Below are 16,546 nucleotides of genomic sequence, written 5' to 3' on the forward strand. Positions count from 1 at the left end.
GGTTATCTACAGAACGGTCTCATCCCTATTTCATAAACCAATCCCACCTGATCAGATAAAGAGGGCAAATTGAGGATCCCATCAGTTAAAGAATTTTGACTGGTGAAGTCTAGGAAGAAAGCTTTCTCTGCTTTACCCCCACCCTATAGAATTATTGCTCCAGTGGTCAGATGGGTTGGTTTTCTGGAATAGCCTCAAGACCTGGTTCTGTCAATTGATGTGGGGTATAAGAGTGGCATGTAATCCTGGGAGGTGCCTGCTAATTTGAAGGTGTTCCCTTTGCCATTTTAACATTTTTAATATTCAACTAATGTTTTCTTTTTATATAATTGCAAGATTTTATTTGTAACCTGTCCAGAATTCAGATGAGAAATTTGATATTTTTTTAAAAAAATGTCACAACTTTTTGCAGATATACTGCTGAACATTGTAGCTTGCTTATACAATTTGTTTATTTATTTATTTTGCCAGGATAAGAGCTCCCAAATAATTAGCTTCATCACAGAATTGCATTACTGTCTATGATTTCAGCTGCAGCTAATGAAGAAATATGATTATTCTGTGGTACTATAATAGAATATATTCTCACATGTGAGAGAAGCAAAAATTTTCATAAGGGTAAGGAGGCTACTGAAATCTTGCTATTTTTATTTGTATGGATGTGGCAGTATTTTAATTATGCTTTATGGCAGCAGTAGAGGAACGGGAAATACCCTTGCTTTTGGTTTCATGCACATTATTAGCAATGGGAAATGCTAAAAAAAGAGAGGCAATGTTAATAAAGGACCCCAGAGATGTCTGTGTATACAATTGGCTTTTGTTCAGAGTGACTTGGATTGTTGCCATCATCATAACTGCGCAATGGGGTTTTTATATGCCTGTTTAGAAGAAGAATCAGTTTTATGCTTTGTATTTTGATGAACACTTAAGTTATTTCTTTAGCTATTTTCCCAAAAACTCCCAGGGGATGCCTGTCCCTAGTATTATTCTTGCAATGACTGTGTGGTAGATCAGTCTGAAAAAGAAGACCTTGGCAAGGGACTCAGTGAGTTACATGAATGAATAAGGGTTTGAATAGAGGTCTCCATCTCTTAATCCAAAAAGACAGAGTGAGGTAATGTGGTTTGGAGGGTTTAAACTGTGGGATCGGTAGTAGGGAAATTCAGGTTCAAATCATCTTCAGCTAGAGGTTTTGGGGCAGCCATTCTCTAAGATGATCCTACAGTATCTCTCAAGCTTGCTTTTTGTGGGGGGAAATGGAAGGAGGAAGCATTAGATATGTTGCTGTGAAATCCCGAATAAAAGGGGGAATATACTGTAAGTCTAATGGACAAATTCAATATGTATTGCAGACAATGAGATTTGGAAGTATTTTTTAATTGAGATTGCTAAGCATAGCCTTTTAAAATAGACCACAATTGTATTTATAAAAGGAAAATGAAGGAGGAGCACTTTAAATTCATGAATGTAACATTAGAGATGGGCCTTTACTGTAATTTTTAAAATGTTGTATATTTAAAAAATTACTTGGTGAAAATGAAAAATTACTAAAAACCCCTAGGCTTTTTACTTGTTAGTTAAAACTGAGGAGATTAAGACTGAAAAGCAGAAATATTCTGCATAGGTTCTGTTGTCCTCAATTTTTTCTTTCCCCCCTCTGCTTTAGGAATTCTAATGTTTAGATTCCAATGAGCAGAACAAAAGTTTTTCTTTCCTTTTCCTAAACTTTAATGTGACTCTGGTACACATATTTACTGTTGTCATTACTATTTGTTGCTATATATATATTTGCCTAATTGTGAAATAAATATTTGGCACCAGGGCACCTGCAGGGGGTTCAGAAAAAGTCAACGCCCATGACCCGCCAAAGCCCAAATGTGTTGATAAATTAATTATGAATTATTTTAATTGTACAATATTTTTTTCATTCTACTTAAGCATTTAACTATGCATTTTTCTTACTTAGGAATCTCCCCTATAAATTAGCCATGATACTGAACCAAGCTGTGAGTTTTATGGCTGAAAGGCTCTCTTCAGACAAAACTAATTTCTGAAACTTCTTTCAGTTTTGCAAGCTGTATGGAAGTCACCTAGGTTAGGCAGTACCAAAAAAGACAGACTGCATATGGAGCATTGACATCTTTCAGAATTGAGACCTGCCATACAAAAGTGTTTCATGCAATTCATACAATTCTGTATGAAACTACATCAAACTACATCATCCCAGCAGTTCAAAACAATTAGCATGTGGTAACATGGCACTAATTGCTTTTTTTCTTAGAAATAAAAACAAAGAGAACTAACAGAAATTACTTCATCATTATTTTACTCAGATATGATAACGAATGACTAAGGGAGTCAATCAGGGGTGAAATGCTACCAGTTTGGCCCGGTTTGGCACGCAATAAATTTATGAATCCATAAATTGAGTTTGCGTTGTTGCAGAAGATGAGGTCAAGGCAGTTGTTGAGTCTTGTATTGTTAGTTACTAGTTGTTCAAGACCTAGATTTGTAACAGTATTGTACAGGGTAGTATGAATGGGTTCAGTTGTACATTCATTTGTTATCCAGTTAATAAGAGGTAGATTGAGGTCTCCCAGGAAGATGAGAGGATATGGGCAAGAGCTGGCCCATGTTAGTAGTGTGGTTAACATGTTCGCATGTGCGATGTCAGGGGCTCTGTAGCATAGTCAGGGGCTCTGTAGCATAGCAAGAAGTGAAGTGTGATGTTAAGGGACAGTTCGCATACAATAGTTTCAGGAAGAGCGATTTTATGTGCAACTTGAATATTTTTTAGATTCAGTGTGTCAGGCTGTCTCTGATTATATTTAGGAAAGAATACAACAATATTTTTCATTTGAAAAATAAAGAAAAGTACTTTTACTAAATACATCTGGACTACAGCTGTGTAAAGTTGAATCTGAGACAAAATATGGCTAACATCCCATTTCCCCTCGTTAGTCCCTCCTTCCCAGAAAAGGTCAGGCAGGCCTGGTCCAATGCCAACTCCTTCTCGCCCCCCGTGGTAATCTTCTTCTGAAGGTCTCCGGTTGTTTATCATCTCAGGAATGCAGGGTTCGTTGGAAAGCCCGCGCGTCTGGCGTTTATGCTGATTTCAAACCTTTACTCCCCCCCTCCTGCTTTTATCTCAGACGACACTCTTAAAGGGCCCTCTTCTGTTAATCTGAATAGGATAGTATACATTTTAGGTCCATGGTTATTTTACATTAACATACTGACATTGCAATCTAACTATTGAATACAAATTGCACACATAGAATACAAATAGAGTGAAGCTTGGAGTGGAGGCTGACATTCGGCCCTCCTGCAACAAGGACGTTAGTCCTGGAAAAGAAAAAAGAAAAGTTAGGGTTTGTTAGGATATTTTGCTATCTTGTCTGGAGGGCGAACATCTTCTTTGTTCACCCATTCAGCTTGGGACAAAGGGAAATGCTTCCAAGCAATAAGATATTGGATCTTATTTCTATGTTTTCTGAAATCTAAGATTTCTTTTACTTCAAAATGTTGTTCGCCTTCTATGAGAATTGGTGGAGGAGGGGGTGTATGGTTAGCACAGAATGGAGACGTGTGTTCTGGTTTGAGTAGGCTAACATGGAAAACGGGGTGAATTCTTGTCAAGGTTTTCGGCAATTCTAGTTGTACAGTCACAGGGTTTATGATTTTTACTATTGGGAAAGGTCCCACATATTTAGGTCCCAGTTTTTTAGACTTTTGAGTGGTTTTCAAATATTTGGTGGAGAGATAAACCTTATCTCCGACTTTGTACTTGTTCTCTGGAGATCTTTTTTTATCAGCTTGTTTTTTGTGTGCTCGGTGGGCGTCATCAATCGCTTTGCAAGTCATCTTCCATGTACTTTGTATTTGATCTATCCATTCTGATAACGATGAAATTGTGTTTTTTTCCTTTGGAAGTTCTGAGATGGGAACAAAGTCTTGACCAGAGACTATTTTAAAAGGAGTGAATCTTGTGCTACTGTGAATTGAGTTATTGTAGGCTACTTCCGCAAAAGATAGTAAGTCCGCCCAAATGTCTTGTTGATGACTTATGTAACACCACAGATATTGTTCTAGTACCGCGTTCAAGCGTTCACAACTTCCATTAGTCTGGGGATGATGGGAGGAGCTTAATCCTTGGGTGGAGCTTAATCCTTGGGTGGAGTCACAAAGTGTTGGTTTCTTGGACCATTGACTGCATTACCTTCACAAAGGACTCTTGACAAGGGATGGGCTGCACCTCATGAAAACAAGGAAAAATGCACTTGGAAAAAGACTGGCCCAACTCATCAGAAGGGCTTTAAATTAAGATTGAAAGGGGAGGGTGACCAATCTTTAGAATCTCTAGAACACAAAACCAATCATAAATCCCAAGAAAAATCAAACAATGAGGTAGGGAGTGATGAAAAAAAAAGAAAAACTTAAACAACATATAGGAGATGCAGGAAACATACCCATGGAAAGGCATAAAGGACTTAAATGCTTATACACAAATTCTCAAAGCTTGGGAACAAATAGGGTGAACTAGAAGCAATAGTACACGAGGGTAGGTGTGACAAAGTTGCCATTACATGGTGGGATGAAGCCCATGAATGGGATGTACTGATGGATGGATACAAATTGTTCAAAAGAAAAGATCAACAAAAAGAGGAGGTGAAATTGCATTGTATGTATGAACATATCTACAGAAATGCACATGATCAGGTACAACCCCTCCAGTATGTATATGGGTCAATATAAAAGGGAGAAAAAGTGACATTGTCATAGGTGTACATTACAGATTATCCAACCAATCAGAAAAATAGATGAACCCTTTGCCAACCAGTTAACAATGTATGTAGGAAGCATACCACAGTTGTAATGGGAGACTTTAACTATCCAGATATCAACTGGGAGACAAACTGCATCAAGTGGGAGATCAAACTAATTCCTAACCAACTAGCTGACAACTTTGTTATCCAAAAGATAGAGAAGAGAACTAGAAGTAAAGCTAAACTGGACTTAACTCTTACAAATACAGAAGAAATGATAACAGGGAGAGGAAGTTGCCGGAACCTTGGGTGAAAGTGACCACGTCATACTGGAATTCAATATAATGCAAACACAAGCAATAGAAAATAATCCAACCAGTGTCTTAAATTTTAAAAGAGCTGATTTTAACAAACTCAGAGAGAGCCTAGGAAAGATTCCATGGATGAAAATCCTAAAGGGGAAAACAACTCAAGAAGCATGGAAAATTCTGAAAAGGGATGGGCTGCAATCATAAAAGCTCAGTCCAGCACAATACCACTGGAAAAGAAAAAGAAATTCAAGAAGAAACCAGCATGTCTGCACAAAGATCTCTCTGACAGATTTAGAAAGACAAAAGACTAATACAAAAAATGGAAAAAGGGACATTTAACTAAGGCTGATTATCAGCAGATAGTCAGAACATGCAAAGATGAAGTCAGGAAAGCAAAGGCTCAGACTTGCAATAAATATCAAAGATAGTTAAAAAAAAGTTTCTTTCAACATATCAATAACAAGAAAAAAATTCAAGGAAACAGTAGGTCCACTAAACAGAGAAGATGGCAGGGAAATAATAGGCAGTAAAGAGAAAGCAGAATGGCTTAACTTGTTCTTTCCATCAGTCTTCATGCAAAAAGAAATTATAGCCCAACGTACCAAAAAAAAAAACCTACTGTAAAAGACAAACTAGAAATAAAAATTAAAATAAGCAAGAAAATGGTAAGGGAACACCTAGCTGACCTTGACAAATATAAATCAGCAGGCCCGGACAGATTACATCCCAGAGTTCTGAAGGAGCTGGCAGATGCTATCATATCTTTTGAAAGATTGTACCATATCTTTCAAAAATCTTGGAGCACTGGGGTATCTGAGTATTGGAAAAGGGCTGATGTGATTCCCATCTTCAAGAAAGGGGGGAAAAACAGACCCAGGAAACTACAGACCAATCAGTCCAGCATCAATACTTGGGAAGATCCTAGAAAAGATAATCAAGAAACAGATCTGCGAACAACTACAGTAGAAGCAAAGTTATAACTAGCAGCCAGCATGGGTTTGTTAAAAACAGATCATGCCAAGCCAATCTTATTTCATTCTTTGATAAAGTGACTAAATTAGTAGACCAGCAAAATGCTGTGGACATAGAATACTTAGATTTCAGTAAAACATTCGACACAATAGACCACAACCTACTTCTTGGTAAGTTAGAAAAATGTGAAATAATAGAATATGGAATATATCTTAAATTACAACAATTAGATAAAATTTTACTAGGGCCAGACAAAAAAAATATTACCCAAATTTATAAATATTTGCTGGAAGTAGAATTGGAAGAAGAAATAGTGAAAGGATGTGTGATTGCATCGGGTCAAAATATTGGACATAATATAGATTTATCAGCCTGGGAGAACATATGGAACGTAAATTATAAACTAACGAAATCAGCAGCATATAAAGAAAACGCATATAAAATGTTTTACAAGTGGCACCTACCCCCTTCGAGATTAGCGAAAATGTATCCCAAAATGAGCCCCATATGCTGGAAATGTAAAAAAAAAAGAGGGAGCATATTACCATATGTGGTAGTCCTGCCCCGAATCCCGTAAATATTGGTTAAAAATCAAAGAGTGGCTACAGGAAATCACAAATGAACAATTGGATCTAGAACCAGAACTCTTTTTATTGGGGATTTTCAAAAAAAAAATATGTGAAGAGTATAAAATATTTAATACTACACATATTAACTGCTGCTAGGATGGCCTTTGCTCAATGTTGGAAACAGCCATGTATACCCACAGAGAAACTTGTTATACAAAAGGTCATGAACTGCGCAGAAATGGACAAACTAATGCTGAGTTTAAAAGATAAAGAGACATCAGTATTTTATAATATATGGAAACAGTGGTATAAATGGATTGAAAGGAGATGGACAAGGACATTTAGTTACTAAGTATAAACAATAGACAAAACAAGAACACAAGTACATACAATTTAATGTCTGTAATCATTGCATGGATTATTGTTATAAGGAAAACACCACAAATAGCTGTTAAATGATACAACCTTTTCCTTTTTTCCTATGTTTTTAATGTAAAAAAAGTTTAATAAATTATATTTTTTTAAAAAAAAGAAAAATGTGAAATAAACAACATCATCACCAGAGAGATTTGTAGTTGGATGACAAACCATATTCAATGAGTAGTCCTTAATAGTACTACATCTGTTTCAGGAAGTTTAATTACAAAAGCCCTGATAAGCCGACATTACAAGTATATATCTACATAAGACAGGAACCGGAAAATATCTCTCAGGAGCAGCTGAAGGCAACTCCTAAAAAGGCAGGAAAAGCATCTCAGAATAATCCTGCCAATACAGCAGACATAACCTCTGTAACATCTTCCCTTTTCGTATTACATAAAACATTGTAAACTAACATGTAATAAAACAGTATAAAACATTCTAAAACATTATAAAAATTCCAATACGTTATAAAACCTTACAATACAGCTGTATTGTTGCAATAAAACTATATTATTAAAAACATAGCATATGAAGAAGACACACTGTAAGAGTTCCGATGATTAAAACATTATAAAACTGTAATGTATTTAAACTTTTGGAGGGAAGTTTGGGCGGGAACTAGCACGTTGCTGATTGGTTGGAGCCTCAGCCAAAATAGTATAAAAAGAGGGGTTTTTGCCTGTTGTCTTTTGCTGGCTTACTATAAACTAAAGAGCTGTTGTCACTCACTGGTCTCCTGCCTCTTCATTGCCCGAACCTAACATTGGCGACGAAGGTGGGATTTTGAGGCAGTGAGATCGGGAAAAGAGCTGAAGGAGCAAAGGAATTCGCGAACCCAGCCAATTTCAAGGGCGGAAAGTTAGCGATGTCCAGCTACACGCCGCCAGCGCCATTTGACCCAGCCAAGGAAAAATGGGGGTCGTACATGGCTCGTTTCGAGTGTTTCCTCGAAGCGAACGAACTCCAAGGAGTCTCGGACAATCGGAAGCGAGTGTACTTCCTAAGCCACTGCGGTCCAGAGGTTTTCGATACCGCGGAGTCACTTTCAGAGCCAACGCCGGTACAATCAATACCGTGGCAAACACTACAAACAACACTTCGAGCGAACTACGCACCGATACCCTCAAAGTTCGTCCAACAGTTCGAGTTGAGGCAACAGGTACAGCGAGTGGGCGAATCAATAAGCGTGTACATGCCCGCGTTGAGGAAAGCCACAAACCACTGTGAGTACAGAGATTTGGAGGACTCCTTACTCGAACAACTCATTTGTGGGGTCAGGGACATCCGACTGCAAAGGCGGCTGCTGTCTAAGAGCAACCTGACTTTGGCAATAGCCTTGGACGAGGCCAGGGCTCACGAGATGTCCACCAAAGCGGCGGAAACCTTGCAAAAGCCGAACACGCAGGGTGTCGGAGCAAAAACAACACCAGTCCACAGCGAGGAAGTCCAGGCCGAATCGGAAGGTGAGGAAGAGGAAGAGGTTTTCCACACCGGGAGGCCGGAGAGAGGTGACCGGGACGAGTGCGTGAGTTGTGGGGGCCAACACCAACGACAAAACTGTAGGTTCAAAGACGCGGTTTGTCGGCGGTGCGAGAAGAAAGGACACATAGCTCAGGCCTGTCGAGCCCCCCTACCTTCCCGCCAAAAATTCAAACCGACCAATCAGCGCCGGAGCAGCGAAGCGGCCGGGGATTGGTCCATTCAAAAAGGGCGCGAAGTTAAATCAGACTACTGTGAGAGTGGGCCACGCATCGACACGACTAGAAAAGAAGATTTTTACCAAAACTTACATTGAAGGGGTACCGTGCCAAATGGAAGTAGACACCGGCTCATCAATCACAATTATGTCCTGGGACACCATCGTGAGAGACTTGCCAACCATTGCTAAGCGCCAGCTACAAATCCAGAAGCTAAGAGTGCAAGACTACCAGGGAAATCGGATCCCTGTGCGAGGGGTCACGTCCGTCCAAGTCAAGTATGGACAGCACAAGAAGACCCTGCCAATCACCATAGTAGATGGAACTCTACCGAGTTTGCTAGGGCTGGACTGGTTACGAGTTTTGGGCATGGGAGTGACCGGGGTCTACAGAAACAACGTCAACCTCAAGGATGAACTACTGAAGGAGTTCGAGGACGTCTTCAAGGACTGCCTGGGCAAGTACGTGGGGACCCCTATTTCTTTCAACTTAGACCCACAAGTTGCCCCTATCCGGTTAAAGGCTAGGAGGGTCCCATTCGCCCTAAAGCCCAAGATAGACCGGGAGTTAGACAAACTAGTAAGCCAGGGAATACTAGTCCCCGTCGACCATGCAAAATGGGAGACACCCATAGTGACCCCAGTCAAACCGGACGGATCGGTCCAGATTTGTGCTGACTACAAGGCAACGCTTAACAAAGCATTGCAGAAAAGCGCATACCCCGTTCCGGTAGTGCAACACTTGCTGCACTCGTTAGGACGAGGGCAGGTTTTCGCCAAACTCAATTTGGCTCAAGCCTACCAGCAACTACCTGTAGATAGCAGCACAGCTGAGGCACAGACAATTGTCACGCACCGCGGTGCTTTCAAATGCACGCGACTCCAGTTCGGAGTTAGTGTGGCTCCAGGGCTGTTCCAAAACCTAATGGAACGACTGTTACAGGATCTACCCGGGGTGGTACCATACTTTGACGATGTATTGGTATCGGCAGAAAACTTAGATGAACTAGGGGTAAAACTAAGGAAGGTATTGGGCATTTTCAGGTCTGCTGGGCTTAAGGTTAAGCTTAACAAATGCCAAATTGGGGTAGAGTCAGTAGAGTTCCTGGGATACCGAATAGACAGGAAAGGGATCCACCCCACCGAGAGCAAGGTACGGGCCATCAGGAAGGCTCCAGCTCCCAAAAATAAAACGGAATTACAAGCATTCTTAGGGCTTGTTAATTTCTATGCGGTATTTTTAAAGAATAAGGCAACAATAGCCGAACCGCTACATAAATTACTAGCAAAGAAAGCTGTTTGGTCCTGGGGCAGAGTGGAGGCTAAGGCATTTGAGGGGGTAAAAAACCTTTTATCCAGCGATAGCCTCCTCATCCAGTACAATGGCACGTTGCCACTAGTACTAGTTTGCGATGCATCTCCCTACGGAGTGGGGGCTGTGTTCAGCCATAGGTTACCGAATGGAACAGAAGCCCCTATAGCGTATTATTCCCGAACAATGTCCTCAGATGAAAGGAATTACAGCCAGCTAGATAGGGAGGCATTGGCTATAGTCTCCGGGGTGAAGAAATTCCACGAATACTTATTCGGGCGAGATTTCGAGATTGTCACGGACCATAGACCCCTACTGGGACTCCTAGCGGGCGACCACCCAACGCCCGTTGCACTTTCACCCAGGCTGACCCGATGGATTATCTTCCTGGCAGCATACTCTTACAAACTGCTCCATCGCCTGGGAAAAGACTTAGGGCATGTGGACGCTCTTAGCAGGTGCCCTTTACCAGAAACTATCGAAGACCCAACCCCGGGGACACCCGTCTTGCTCATTGACTCTTTGGACTCAGGCCCAGTCACATCTAAGGAAGTGGCTAGGGCATCGTACAGGGACATTACAATAAGGACTGTAATCGGTTGGGTGCAAAGGGGATGGCCCGCTGCGCCGGGCGAGCGTTTTAAAAACTATGCGAAAAAACGATCGGAACTGTCGGTTCAAGGGGGTGTCTGTTATGGGGGGATAGAGTGGTTATCCCAGAAAAATTACGCGAAAATGTGTTAGAACTATTGCATGCGGGCCACCCGGGAATCGTGAGAATGAAAAGTTTGGCGAGAAGTTATGTATGGTGGCCCCTAATGGATAAGGACATTAGCGACAGGGTAGGGAAATGCCAATCCTGCCAAGAGTCAAGGCCACTACCCCCTACAGCCCCAATTCGAGAGTGGGACAAACCCCAGGGGCCATGGTCCAGGATTCACATAGATTTTGCTGGGCCATTCCATGGTCAGACCTTTTTAATTGTAGTAGATGCCTACTCAAAATGGTTAGAAATCATCCTCATGAAAACCACGACGGCCGAAGCAGTCATCACAGTCCTGAGGCATCTATTCGTAACACACGGCCTGCCCGACACCCTAGTCTCCGACAACGGGCCGCAATTCATGGCAAACCAGTTTGAGGGGTACTTAGTGGGAGAGGGCATCAGACATGTCCTCTCGGCGCCTTTCCACCCGGCGACGAACGGACTTGCAGAACGTTTCGTTCGGAGTGCCAAGGAAGCGCTATCTAGGATAAGTCCAGGTGATTGGCAAACCAAAATCGATACCTTCTTGGCAGTCCAACATAGAACCCCCTGTGTGACAACTGGCCGCAGCCCAGCGGAGCTATTGATGGGCAGGAAACTCAGGTGCCCATTAGACCGACTAAACCCAACCTACACCCCAGATGAGTACAAGGGTATCCAAGAAAAAACTAGGGATATGTCAGCGGGTGACCCAGTATGGGCACACAACTATAGCAAGGGCCCAACATGGTTAAAAGGGACAATTCTAGGCATAACCGGGCTGAAATCATATGTAGTAGACATGGAGGATGGCCGGGTTTGGAGACGCCACATAGACCAATTAAGAAAACGAATACCAAGTAATACAGAAACCAAACAGCCAGGCCCTGACTACCAAATGTTTGAATCTACAGCTGACTCAAACCCGAGGCGAGCGGAGGACTTATCTGAATCCGATAAAGTCCAGCGACGCCAACCGGTTCCTCCTGAAGACAGCAGGGACGACTCTGCCAATAATCCAGGGCCGGACGGCCCAGAGGAGGAGCTGGGAGGAACAAACAGTCCCTCCGACCAGCTCGACTCACTCCCAGAGAATGAATTGCGCAGGTCAGAAAGAGTTAGGAGACGCCCTGTCTACCTGCGTGACTACATGCAAATTTTATGTAAATATGGGTACAATGCGTTCTGGGAGGGAAGGAGTGTAATGTATTTAAACTTTTGGAGGGAAGTTTGGGCGGGAACTAGCACGTTGCTGATTGGTTGGAGCCTCAGCCAAAATAGTATAAAAAGAGGGGTTTTTGCCTGTTGTCTTTTGCTGGGTTCACTATAAACTAAAGAGCTGTTGTCACTCACTGGTCTCCTGCCTCTTCATTGCCCGAACTTAACAAAAACCATATTAAATATTATGAACATTATAAAACATTATAAAGCATTGTAAAAGTTCAAAATGTAAAAGGGAACAAATCAACACTTTCTACAGAATAAGTCTGTCAGGTGGTCGCAAACATCTACTGCTACAAGTGATGACTGATTCTCTTGAGCCGACTGGCTCTCTTTGCACTACGGGCTTCTCCGACGTCACTGAGACTGCTGGGCTTTTTTCGCCACTTACTGGGGTGTCTGGCATTTGACTGCTATCAGGTATACCCGCTTGCTCCAAGCTCTCATCAACATTGATCTGAGGCCCCAACCCTGTGCATTCCTTATTGTCAATGTGTAAGTGTGTCATGGTAATACCAGATGCATCTGGACTGTGTACAGGATATGTAAAATCTGGCTGCTCATACACATGCAAATCTACCCGATTGCGACCATATAGAGTTCCTTCAACGTCCACTAAATAGGAGCGTGGAGCCACTTGTTGTAAGCAGCTACCCATTTTACAGTGGCCTGTTCGATCTCCAGACAGCGGTCTCATCTGAATCCGTTCCCCAATCTTCAATTCTGGCAGATCTCTAGCTGATTTGTCATATCTTGCCTTGACCGCTTGTGTCTTTAGCCGTAACTTTTCTGGAACCCCTTGTATCACCGAGGGCTCAAGCAGTTTATCTGCCACTGGTAAGGATGTCTTTAGTCTCTTTGACATCAGTCTCTGTGCCGGGGTATTTCTCCAATGTAGAATGGGTTTCCATGGGTTTTTACCTTCACTGTGAGCTTTCCTATATAGATTCTTAGCGATCTTCAAAGCTGATTCAGCTTTGCCGTTAGCCTGTGGATGATGCGGTGAAGAGGTCATATGCTCAACTTCCACTCTGGCAAATTTCCTAAATTGTAAGCTCGTAAACTGAGGACCATTATCTGAGATCACTTTATCTTGTTGGCCATAACGTGCAAACTGAGCCTTGCATCTCTTAATGGTAGTCTCTGCCAAACAGTCCGGAAGGAGTTCGACTTCCCAAAAGTCATAGTAATGATCAACTAATATTAGATACTCTTTTCCTGCATAGTTGAACAAGTCCATACTAGCAATCTACCAAGGACGTGATGTTATATACATTTTCATTGCAGGTGGAACAATTGCTAACAAAGTCCTTGATTTCACCTTGCATGTTGAGCCACTAAAGCGTGTCACTGGCTTGTCTATAGCATGCCTCTCCACCAATATGGCTTGAGTGTATCCGCAATAGTATCTCTGCTCTCAGTGACCTTGGCAGTATGACTCTTGGACCCTTGTACAAGATCCCATTTCGTACGGTGATCTCATCTCTAAAAGACCAATATTCCCTCACTATTGCAGGAATTGCCTCCTTCTCATCCGGCCACTCGCTTAGAACAATAGCCTTCAGTGCCTGTAAAGCTACATCAGTACCTGTGTGCTGCCTAAGCTGACATAATTGCTGATTTGTGACATTAAGATAGTCTGCTTGATTAACTTCGATGAAAAAAGTTTGTTCCTGTTGCAATCAGCAGTCCGTCTGATGCTCGTGTTCTCCTCTAGGTGTAACCTGATCTAATATAGCCCTGTTCAGGGCATCACTGATATACATTTCATGTCCTGGCTTGTAGACAACATTGAGGTTGTAATTCTGTAAACTAAGCATCATGCTCTGTAGCCATTTGGGAGCACACAAAAGGGGCTTCTTGAATATGGCTATTAGTGGCTTGTGATCAGTTTTGGCTGTGATTGTATACCAGCCATAAAGATAATGATGGAAATGCAGGGAGGCAAATATAATACTTAAGCATTCCTTTTCAATTTGAGCATAATTCAACTCGGCAGAAGAGAGTGCTCTGGACGCATATGCAATTGGCTGACATTCTTGCAATAGCCAACATTCTATGCAATTTTTGCTCAAGTCACTTTGAATAGTAAATTTAACATTCCTAACCCAATTTTTTCCCCACGTTTCCATCATTATAGGTTGCTGAATATTTTGTGCCCATTTTACCATACAATCCTTAACTAATTCCGTTTCTGAGTCTATTTCTATCAACGCATTATATAACCTTTTAATATGCGATTGACTTTGATCTCTAATTTGTTTTACCAAGTTTTCCTCATTTTACATGATACCAATTTTCTGGTCTTCTCTCCATCTAGCTTGCAGCTGTCCATACTGAAACCAAGTATGAATTATCCTTTCTTCTTTCATTATACTTAAAGGTTTCAATTGTAATTTACCCTTTTCCATAAAAAGAAGCTCTTTGTAGGTAACCACCTCCTGTTTTTGTTCTATATTTATGTTCTCTATCGCATGTCTGGGGATTGCCCATATAGGTATTTTATAATTTAACTTGTATTGATACTTTTTCCAAACCCGCAACAAAGCACTTCTAAGTATATGGCTTTTAAAAACCTTATCCACTTTCTTATCATATAATAAATAAGCATGCCATCCATATAACAAATCATAACCTTCTATATTTAGTGTTCTTTCTTCTGTTAAGTTAAACCAATCACTGATTAGTGACGGGGCAGCTGCTTCATAATATAATCTTAGATTAGGCATTTTAAGACCCCCTCTTTCACGTGTATCCTGTATTATTTTTAACTTTATTCTCGGTCTTTTACCCATCCAGATAAAGTTGTTGATAACTTTCTGCCATTCCTGCAAATTTGCATCTTTTTTAAGTATTGGTATCATTTGGAACAGAAATAAAAACCTAGACAAAACATTCATTTTTATTACTGCTATTCTTCCCAATAAAGATAATTGTAATTTTTTCCAGTTCTCCATTTCCTTCTGCACTTTTTGCCAAAACACTTCACAATTATTTTTATATAATTTCACATTTGAAGCTGAAATATATATTCCTAAATATTTAACCTTTTTTACTATTTCAAATCCTGTTACTCTTTCTAATTCTTCTTTTTGATGTATAGTCATATTTTTAGTTATTATCTTTGTCTTTTGTTGATTTATTTTAAATCCAGATACCTTCCCATATTGACTAATTATATCCATCAGGTATAAAACCGATTGTGTTGGTTGAGATAAAGTAACAACAAAGTCATCTGCAAATGCTCTTAATATATAATCTTGATGTCTAATTTTAATTCCCTTTATTTTATTTGACCCACGTATTTTATTCAGCAAAAGTTCTAGAGTTAAAATAAACAGTAATGGGGACAAAGGACATCCCTGCCTTGTCCCTTTTTCAATTCTAAAAGCTTCTGTTAAACTACCATTAACTATTATTTGTGCTGTTTGTCTCTGATATATTGCTCTAATTGCTTGTGTAAAATATTCCCCAAATTCCATCTTTTCTATTATTTTAAGTAAAAATTGCCAGTTCAATCGATCAAATGCCTTCTCAGCATCCAGAAAGAAGAGCACTGCCGGGACTTGGTTGTTTCTTTCCAAATATTCCAATAGATTTACAATTTGTCTTACGTTATACCTCATTTGTCCTCCTCTTATAAATCCTGATTGGTCATTGTGAATCATTTGACTCATGACTAACATTAATCTATTTGCTAATATTTTAGCAAAAATCTTGTAATTAGTGTTCAAAAGCGATATTGGCCTATAGTTTTCTGGTTTACTACAATCTTGGTCTTCCTTTGGTATCAATGAAATAAAAGCCATTCTCCATGAGGGAGGCACATCTCCTCCAGATTGAATTTTGTTAAATAAATCTTTAAGCGGTTCTACCATTTCAAACTGTAAATTTTTATAATAGACAGCTGTTAATCCATCTGTTCCTCGTGCTTCACCCATATTTAACTGTTTAATTGCTAAAATAATTTCCTCAGAAGTTATGTTTAGAGACTGTATTAACACAATCCTTAACCCACTCTAGAGCTCTCAGCCATTTGTCAATAAGTTCTATAGTCCAACACATCTCAATTGCTGCTTGTAAACTTAAATTATGCTCCCTCAAGAGGCAGCAGCATGTGCTTTCACTGGTAACTCCCAAAATTATTTTGTCCCGAATGAGCTCATCCCTTAAAGCAGAGGTCTCCAACCTTGGCAACTTTAAGACTTGTGGACTTCAACTCCCAGAGTTTCTCAGCCAGCTTTGCTGGCTGAGGAACTCTGGGAGTTGATCCACAAGTCTTAAAGTTGCCAAGGTTGGAGACCCCTGCCTTAAAGGACCATAATCATAACTTGCAGCTTTTTCCTTTAAGCGTGTGACGAAGCTATCTATTATTTCACCACCTTTTTGCTTGCAGCTGCCGAATATATATATTTCGTAGATGACTTTTGGGGGGGGAATTTTTTTTTTAAAACAAACCACATACAATATGTTTTTTGAACAAAATATCAGCCAGGTACATAATCAAATCCAATTCAATTTCCCCCCACCC

General features: G+C 40.6%; 2 protein-coding genes across 11 annotated transcripts in view; one reads left to right on the top strand and one right to left on the bottom strand.

The window, feature by feature from the left end:
- IMMP2L (inner mitochondrial membrane peptidase subunit 2) overlaps window positions 1-16,546 on the top strand; it is a 530,240-nt gene that overhangs the window by 194,586 nt on the left and 319,108 nt on the right. The window lies entirely within an intron of this gene.
- Window positions 1-16,546, bottom strand: part of LRRN3 (leucine rich repeat neuronal 3) — a 100,150-nt gene that overhangs the window by 62,341 nt on the left and 21,263 nt on the right. Inside the window, exon 2 of one of the 2 annotated variants that reach the window (XR_009156075.1) lies at window positions 2,782-3,345. The exons of the other annotated variant lie outside the window; for it this stretch is intronic. The gene's annotated coding sequence lies outside the window, so the exon portion shown is untranslated. Of the gene's footprint in view, window positions 1-2,781; window positions 3,346-16,546 lie in introns of those variants that run through there. 2 annotated transcript variants of the gene reach the window in all.

This window comes from Ahaetulla prasina, chromosome 7 (genome assembly GCF_028640845.1).
Source record: "Ahaetulla prasina isolate Xishuangbanna chromosome 7, ASM2864084v1, whole genome shotgun sequence".
NCBI classification, from domain to species: domain Eukaryota; kingdom Metazoa; phylum Chordata; class Lepidosauria; order Squamata; family Colubridae; genus Ahaetulla; species Ahaetulla prasina.